This window comes from Cucumis melo, unplaced genomic scaffold, assembly GCF_025177605.1.
Source record: "Cucumis melo cultivar AY unplaced genomic scaffold, USDA_Cmelo_AY_1.0 utg001590l, whole genome shotgun sequence".
In the NCBI taxonomy this organism is placed as follows: Eukaryota; Viridiplantae; Streptophyta; class Magnoliopsida; order Cucurbitales; family Cucurbitaceae; genus Cucumis; species Cucumis melo.
Genome location: NW_026124668.1, coordinates 12,501 through 19,938, shown reverse-complemented (window position 1 = coordinate 19,938; position 7,438 = coordinate 12,501). Strand labels below are relative to the sequence as shown.

General features: G+C 33.1%; 3 non-coding genes across 3 annotated transcripts; 1 reads left to right on the top strand and 2 right to left on the bottom strand.

The window, feature by feature from the left end:
• Window positions 1–3,410: 3,410 nt before the first annotated feature.
• On the bottom strand, window positions 3,411–3,483 carry TRNAF-GAA (transfer RNA phenylalanine (anticodon GAA)). Its single transcript has one exon. It is a non-coding gene; the product is annotated as a tRNA-Phe (tRNA).
• A 1,604-nt stretch (window positions 3,484–5,087) lies between these two features.
• TRNAT-UGU (transfer RNA threonine (anticodon UGU)) lies at window positions 5,088–5,160 on the top strand. Its single transcript has one exon. It is a non-coding gene; the product is annotated as a tRNA-Thr (tRNA).
• A 1,260-nt stretch (window positions 5,161–6,420) lies between these two features.
• On the bottom strand, window positions 6,421–6,507 carry TRNAS-GGA (transfer RNA serine (anticodon GGA)). The gene has a single exon. It is a non-coding gene; the product is annotated as a tRNA-Ser (tRNA).
• Window positions 6,508–7,438: the final 931 nt, after the last annotated feature.

Sequence of the window (7,438 nt, the reverse complement as noted above, 5' to 3'; positions counted from 1 at the left end):
TTCGTCCTATCTTATGAACAACTTTAAGGTGTATGAAGTTTCATATTTTATTCTTTAAGCAGAAGCAGGACGATAGAGATTCCATTTAACTTAAGTTGATCTAGGTCAGAAGCATACCTACGTCAGGATAACCCCTTCTTTGAAAAACTTTGGTAGTGCTCCGAGATTCGAATCAAAATAATGAATCAGAGCACATGGAACCATCTCCCTTTCTTTCTGTCAAGAAAAAATATGGTAGACTAACTTATTTATAACAGTTAATGAAAGAGCCCAATGCAAAAAAATGCATGTTGGGTCTTTGAAACAGTTCAAATCATTTTGATAATAATAAGTTTGATCTGTTTTACCGAGAAGGTCTACGGTTCGAGTCCGTATAGCCCTATATTATTAATAATTCAAAAATAGAATCGTTTTCCTTTCCTCATTATTGTTTGTATTGTTTGTAATTGGCCACTTGATTTGGTTCATCATTAATGTCTTATCTTTGTAGATGAATTACATATGAAAATTTTCCTATTTTCCCATACAAAATCAAGAAATTAGTAATACTTCTTTTCTTTGGGATACCTACCCAATTCTAGTAAATTTTTGGAGTCAAAATCATGACATGAAACCGGTTAAAAACTCCACCATAACCCAATGCAAATCGAATGCACTAGTAAATCACATGGATCTAGGAACGACTTACTGTATTTTATTTGTGGACAAGCTAGAGTTTGAGAAACGAAGATCTTTGGTAACTTTCATTGTAAACATTCTCAAATAGGCTTTTCTGTTGGTATACCTTATCTAGTAAAGCACAAAACTAAAGTAGTCGTCTTCTCTTTCCTTCTTCAATCACTAAAAGTTCCTAAATGGAAATTCCGACTATATGTATCCTCTCTATATAAATATATAATATTTAATATATATTTATTATGGATATAATAGATATTATATAAATAGGATTATAGTGGATGAATCTTCAAACGAGACATGTACCGATCGACTAATCCGGTATATTTTCCACATTGATAGGAGTACGTTTATGTTTCTGCTTTACGAATATGATATTTTCTGGGTATTTCTAATAATATCAAGTCTTATTCCTATTTTGGCATTTCTAATTTCTGGAGTTTTAGCCCCTCTTAGCAAAGAGCCAGAGAAACTTTCGAGTTATGAATCGGGAATAGAACCAATGGGCGATGCTTGGGTACAATTTAGAATCCGTTATTATATGTTTGCTCTAGTTTTTGTTGTTTTTGATGTTGAAACAGTTTTTCTTTATCCGTGGGCAATGAGTTTTGATGTATTAGGGGTATCCGTCTTTATAGAAGCTTTAATTTTCGTGCTTATCCTAATTGTCGGTTTAGTTTATGCATGGCGAAAAGGAGCATTGGAATGGTCTTAGTTTTTGAATATTCAGACAATTAAAAAAAACATTGAGACAGTTATGAATTCCATCGAGTTTCCCTTACTTGATCGAACAACCCAAACTTCAGTTATTTCAACTACATCAAATGATCTTTCAAATTGGTCAAGACTCTCCAGTTTATGGCCGCTTCTCTATGGTACCAGTTGTTGCTTCATTGAATTCGCTTCATTAATAGGTTCACGATTCGACTTTGATCGTTATGGACTGGTACCAAGATCTAGTCCTAGACAGGCAGACTTAATTTTAACAGCGGGTACGGTAACAATGAAAATGGCTCCTTCTTTAGTAAGATTATATGAGCAAATGCCTGAACCAAAATATGTTATTGCTATGGGAGCATGTACAATTACAGGAGGGATGTTCAGTACCGATTCTTATAGTACTGTTCGGGGAGTCGATAAGTTAATTCCTGTCGATGTGTATTTGCCGGGTTGTCCGCCTAAACCCGAGGCTGTTATAGATGCTATAACAAAACTTCGTAAGAAAATATCTCGAGAAATCTATGAAGATCGAATTAAGTCTCAAGAGGAAAATCGGTGTTTTACTACCAATCACAAATTTCATGTTGGCCCAAGTACTAATACTGGAAATTACGATCAAGGATTACTCTATCAACCATCATCTACTTCAGAGATCATCCCTCCTGAAACTTTTTTCAAATACAAAAGTGCAGTCTCTTCCTACGAATTAGTAAATTAGGCCGTATACTTTTTTTGTACAGAATAACAAAGCAAAGAACGAGTGAATCTTCATCAATTTTTCATTGTAAATGGGAAATACTTATACAAATAAAAATAAAAAAATGGGGGGGGGGAGAAGATGCAGGGTAATTTGTCTTCTTGGCTAGTCAAACATGGACTGGTTCATAGATCTTTGGGTTTCGATTACCAAGGAATAGAGACTTTACAAATAAAGCCCGAGGAATGGCATTCCATTGCAGTCATTTTATATGTATATGGTTACAATTATCTACGTTCCCAATGTGCTTATGATGTAGCACCAGGCGGACTGTTAGCTAGTGTGTATCATCTTACGAGAATCGAGTATGGTATAGATCAACCGGAAGAGGTATGCATAAAAGTATTTGCCGCAAGGATAAATCCTAAAATTCCGTCTGTTTTCTGGGTTTGGAAAAGTGCGGATTTTCCAGAAAGGGAATCTTATGATATGTTGGGAATTTCTTATGATAATCATCCACGTCTAAAGCGTATCTTAATGCCTGAAAGTTGGGTAGGATGGCCCTTACGTAAGGATTATATTGCCCCCAATTTTTATGAAATACAAGATGCTCATTAAATAATACGAAACTAATCTTCACTTCGACAACTCAAGATATTCAAATACATTTTTACGTTCTCTTATAGATATAGCATAGTAATTGAAGTCTCATTCATCTTATTATTATTGATTAAAAAAAATACAATTAGAGATTTGGTGAGATTATCCAATTTGTAAGATACTTATTTTGGATGAGCCACAAGCTAATAGGATGAACTAAATGAGTTCTGCATTATGAACTATGTATCACGCATATGACTTATAGATGTGCTTTAAAAAGTCACATAGGGTGAAATGAAGAAATATAATATGAAAAGAGAATCGGATTCTATTTGTACTGTATCTGAGATGAATCTTGGCCATTCCCGCCTTTCAACTCCCCTAGACTAGACTTTTGGGTCTTATAAGGAACTAATTGAAACTTTCAAATATGTATAAAATAGGAATTGAACGCCAGGAGACAGAGTATGAACAAATAAAAAAGAAGAGGAAACAAAAGAAAATTCTTTTCTTTTACATATCTATATACATCCTTTACATATTTCTATAAATATCCTCTTTATCTTTACTTGTCTATTTTCGACATCTATAAATAGAGTAAAAAATATATATAGTTTAGTTAAAGGGTAGATTTCCAGACATCATCATGTATCAGTATTTTTCATGATCTATATTATTAATGAATCCGTAGAATAGATACTCATACAAATTCATGATGTGCCAAGAACCAGATTTGAACTGGTGACACGAGGATTTTCAGTCCTCTGCTCTACCAACTGAGCTATCCCGGCCATTTCCGACACATTATCCTTATTTTAATAGATGACTTTGGTCTATGTCAATTGTAAATAAGAAAAAAGGTATTCCAAAGTCTTCTTTTTGAAGATATACGAAATTTCAGGGCTTGGATAAGCCTTTCGAAGTTTCAGTACAGTAGACAGTTAATCATTCAAATTTCACAGATTACTTGCGCAAGGATGTTCGTTTGTACGTCTATCATATAGAATATATACCACAAGCCTTGTGATAAGAAATCAAATTTCCGCTCAAATACGCTTGTGAAAGAGTCGAATGAATGAGAAACATAACAAAGTCTGAATTGCTAATGAACGGATAAATAATTAAAGAGGCCAACGGGCCTTTTTAGGGTTTTGGGGATAGAGGGACTTGAACCCTCACGATTTTAAAAGTCGACGGATTTTCCTCTTACTATAAATTTCATTTTTGTCGTTATTGACATGTAGAATGGGACTCTATCTTTATTCTATTCGATCTGATTAATCAATTCTTCAAAAGATCTATCAGACTATGATGGAGTAAATGATTTGATCAATGAATATTCGATTATTTTTTCAACTTGTAGATCTTGGAATCGATTCATAACAATTCGTTCATTTTTATATATAATTTTATATATATATATAAATATAAATATAAAAAATTATAGAAATATAAAAAATAGAGATTCGAGTTGTCATTAATCAATATAGTATTTCAGTACGTAATACGTTTATCTTTCATCGTTTCTGGAGTTTCGATGGAAGGATTCATTCCTTTACTAACGCAACGTCGTCAACTCCATTTGTTAGAACAGCTTCCATTGAGTCTCTGCACCTACCCTTTTTTTTCGGAAAAAAGGATTTGGCTCAGGATTGCCCATTTTTAATTCCAGGGTTTCTCTGAATTTGAAAGTTATCACTTAGTAGGTTTCCATACCAAGGCTCAATCTAATTAAGTCCGTAGCGTCTACCGATTTCGCCATATCCCCCTCTTTTAAGATTAGTATCGCATTATGATGTCCTTCCCCGTTTTCTTTCATTTGTATTATACTGGAACCACTCAAGTCATTAGAATACCGATTCCTCTATTGAAAAGTGTTTCCTCCTATTGGATTTCTTGTCTATCTTCTTTCATCTCTCTCTTCTCTATCGGAGACCCATATTTGTTCCGATCCAAAATGATTCTATCATTTCTGTATCTGCAATTCAATATATATCAATATAGATAGATATATGAACATATATATTTGCCCCTCTTTCTATTATTTTTTTAGTAAAAAAATTTAATACTTAAACGGTCGATTCCCTTGTTCGTCTTATCTTCCACCTTTCAGAATGAAAACATAGAAACGCTTCATTATCATCTCAATTGCATTAAATGCAATTAAGATTAACACATTAATTATTGATACACATCCATTTGATAAATAGATCAAAATTTTCTATCGCTATATTCTATTAATCGTTATATTAATTATTATGTTCTATAATAGAACAATTCCAATATTGAATATTTATTTGAAATGAAATTAGATTCTATATTCATATTAATTAGGAATAGCTAAGATCCCAGTAATTTAGTAAATTACTATGCATGTAACATTTCTGTTATGTGAGCCCGCTTAGCTCAGAGGTTAGAGCATCGCATTTGTAATGCGATGGTCATCGGTTCGATTCCGATAGCCGGCTTTTCTCTATTGATTTTATTTTTGACATAATTGATAAATCAAATAAATAAAGAAACGACTTCTTACCCTTTTTCAAAGGTCACCGATCTATGATGTCGTAGGAACTTACTTACCTTTATGACTAAAGGAGGGGTTCTATTTCTGTAGAACAAATCAAGAAAGGAACTCTTACTTTTTTATATCATTTACATATACAATAGGATCCGGATATTGATCCAAGTTATCTAATTATTCTTTGTTTTGTAGTACAATACTTTACTGGATTTCACTTCATTTATAATATTTATCATTTAGTTTTCATTTAAGTTTATGAAATTTAAATAAAATAAAATGTTTATGAAATTTAAATAAAATAAAATAAGGAGTCTTTATGTCGCGTTACAGAGGGCCTCGTTTCAAAAAAATACGCCGTCTGGGGGCTTTACCGGGACTAACTAGTAAAAGGCCCAAAACCGGAAACGATCTTAAAAACCAATCGCGTTCCGGTAAAAAATCTCAATATCGTATTCGTTTAGAAGAAAAACAAAAATTGCGTTTTCATTATGGTCTTACAGAACGACAATTACTTAAATACGTTCGTATCGCCGGAAAAGCCAAAGGATCAACGGGTCAAGTTTTACTACAATTACTTGAAATGCGTTTGGATAACATCCTTTTTCGATTGGGTATGGCTTCGACTATTCCTCAAGCCCGACAATTAGTTAATCATAGACATATTTTAGTTAATGGTTCTATAGTGGATATACCAAGTTATCGGTGCAAACCCCGAGATATTATTACAGCAAAAGATGAAAAAAAATCGAGAACACTGATTCAAAATTATCTTGATTCATCCCCCCCTCAGGAATTGCCAAAACATTTGACTCTTCAGCCATTGCAATATAAAGGATTAGTCAATCAAATAATAGATAGTAAATGGGTCAGTTTAAAAATAAATGAATTGCTCGTTGTAGAATATTATTCTCGTCAGACTTAAACCTAACTAAAAAACAAGGGTTCGGACAATTTCGTCCTCCCCTTCGCCGAAGTCTAAGTAAAGAGACCGAAGGAAAGTAAGGTTTTGATCCGGAAATTTTTCTATCATTCATCTATCATTGATCGGTAGGGGGATTTTCATCTCTTGTGCATTCTTTCCAGTCTTTTCGTTTCCGTACCACAAAAATTCGAAATAAAGAATCCATAAAGGTCTAACCGTTGGAATAATAGTATCGATTGTTATTTGATTTGATACATTGTGGTCAGTAACATTGTTGAATTAGTACGGAAAGAGAGGGATTCGAACCCTCGGTAAACAAAAGCCTACATAGCAGTTCCAATGCTACGCCTTCAACCACTCGGCCATCTCTCCTACAGAATGATTATGGCCCAGAAACCGAGTTAATAGTGAGTCATTAATATTCAATTTTTTTTTTGATAGGCACGTCCAACCAATTCTAACTATACAAATAATTTTTTTTTAACTATGTTTAATGGATACTTTTAGCTCATGATTCTATTTAGTTTTTTAAACTATGATTCCTTTTTTCTAAAAATTCGACTTTTACAGTTTTCGATTTTTCACCAACAACTGTTTATCCCATACATATATCTAGTCACAAGTTATGAATCATAGAATGATTATTCGATTCTTTTTGCTCTTTTTTGTATCATAATTCAATCAAAAAACTTCTAGAATTACCCCAGTCAGATAAATAAAATTCTTTTTTTCTTCAACTTCGCTGAAATCAGAATAGTTCTCTTCATTCTGATCCTACTACATTTGGATGAAATTTAACCGGATTGAAATATTTCTTCTCTTTTATTGATTCCTGTGAAATCAAAAAGAAACAATTTTAATATCGAGTGGGATTTTTTAATGAATCCGTTTTTATGTTATTTCGTACTATGCAATTCCTTTGTTTGTGGGATCATTTTCTCACGAGAGGTAATTAAAAGAAATTATAGAATGGGGTTGTTACCGATGCCTAGATCTGGTGGGATAAATGGAAATTTTATCGATAAGACCTTTTCAATTGTAGCCAATATCTTATTACGAATAATTCCGACAACTTCCGGGGAAAAAGAGGCATTCACCTATTACAGAGATGGTGCGATTTGATTTTTTTTTTTTTCAATTTTCTTTACCGCTCTCCGTCTTAGTAGAAAGACACAGTATTCGGGATAGAAAGAAAACAATAATTGAAATAAATCTACGCTTCTTGGAGGTGCAATTTGAAAATCAAAAAATTCCTTCTGTCGTGTATCCCCGATTAATGTAACCTTAGATGCTAGAATTGTCG